The sequence below is a fragment of the Octodon degus genome, unplaced genomic scaffold (assembly GCF_000260255.1).
Source record: "Octodon degus isolate 3935 unplaced genomic scaffold, OctDeg1.0 scaffold00010, whole genome shotgun sequence".
NCBI classification, from domain to species: Eukaryota; Metazoa; Chordata; class Mammalia; order Rodentia; family Octodontidae; genus Octodon; species Octodon degus.
This window is the reverse complement of record NW_004524586.1, coordinates 9,781,999-9,783,614: the sequence shown is the minus strand read 5'-3', so window position 1 is coordinate 9,783,614 and position 1,616 is coordinate 9,781,999.

The following is a 1,616-nucleotide window of genomic DNA, read 5'->3' as shown; positions in this document are numbered from 1 at the left end:
CGCGAAGCTTCGGGCGGCAGAGACTACCCGGGGGCCGGTCGGAGCGGCGCCGCGCGGGACAGAAGCGCTGATAACCGCGGGGCCCGGGCGCGGCGCGCGCACTGATTGGCTGCGGGCACCGGCGGCCCGGCCATTGGCCAGCGCCCCGCCCGTCTGCGCGCGCCCCGCGGGCGGCGCACTCCATGAAGGGCCCATTAGCGCGGCAGGTGCCTCCCTGGTTGTAAATTTGCCCCCTGATTTATCTCCCCAGGGACGAAATAAATCCCGTTGGATGGGAGTTTAGTTAGGCAAAGGGTTTAATGGGAAATCAGGAAAAAATACGAGAACATATTTTATAGCCCGAAAGAATGTAGATTTGAAGATCCAAGCAGCATGTTCAGTGCGCCCGGTTAGGGAAAGAGCCCTACCCCACCGGCCACCCAAGGTCAGTGGGCGCTGTCGGGGACCACGGGCCTCGCCGCCTTCCGCGGGTTCTTGGCCTCTCTGTCTCCGGATGGTGTGTGGCTGCGCGACCACTTGGGGGGACAGCCGAAGGGCAAAGGAGTTCACGGGCTTAGAGGTTAGAAAGACTTGGCCCTCAAGAATGGGCTTCTGCTCTCGTCTATAAACTGCCCGCGTGGCTGCGAGGCGTTGCAGGAACCACACGCGTTGCCTCCTATGGCTCACCCAGCCCGGCGCTCCCCAGCTCCCCGCGGCCGGGTGCAGACGCAGCGATGGATCAGGGAGCCCTGTTGGAAAATCGCAGTCCAGACGGTCGCAGGCTCCTCTTGGAATTACCCTAGAAGTTACCGTCAACTCAGACCAAGGCACCCCTACTCCCCCTCCATCACCCCCCCCCCCACTGGCTGTTTTTTCGCGAATCGCAGCCTTGGCGGTGGGCGAACAAACACCCCAGAGCTCTCTGGGCCTTCAGGTCCAGGACGCTTAGGGGACCACGTGCAGGGCCCTAACAAGAGTGAGCTCCTGAAACACCGCAAGTAATGGCGTAGCCTTTAGGCCGGTGTGTGGGGTCCACGTGACCCTAAAAAGTCCACAGGGTACAAAGAACCCACACCCCGGAGAACTTCTGGGGGTAAAATGAGATTGTAGTGCACTCTGAGGCTTTGAACCGATGCTGCGAGGAGATGTAGCTGTTCTCTGGGGTGGCGGCGCATACTCATTTAGTAATAGAGAGTGGCTAATACCACTACCCGCTGCGCAAAGGGAGCCTTGACCCAAAAGTGTGCGAAGGGATGGCCGTTCCCTGGCCGGGAGGGATCTGGTTTGGATGCTAAGTACTCGAGGTCGGCTTTTGGGGGGCCTGGGGGCAGCTGGTTGTTGATAACGACTTTTCCATTTTCACCCCGCCTCCAGGATTTTGGTGTCACAGAAGAAAATAACCTTTAGGGACTCTGTGCAGGGACCTAGTGTTCACGCCCGCTGCTCCCGTTCAGGGCGCGTTTTCGTTTTGTGCAGGTAGAAAGGCAAGGGCTACGGGTGGTCGAGGTTTGGAAAGCCATTTATGGCCGGAGCTGGGCAGGAATTTTGTGGTCGCCCCTAATTCGCGTTGGCGCACGCGGTGGAGCCCCGCCGGCGCCGCGTGGTGCGTGGGTCCCCCGCTATTGTGAGGTACGGTC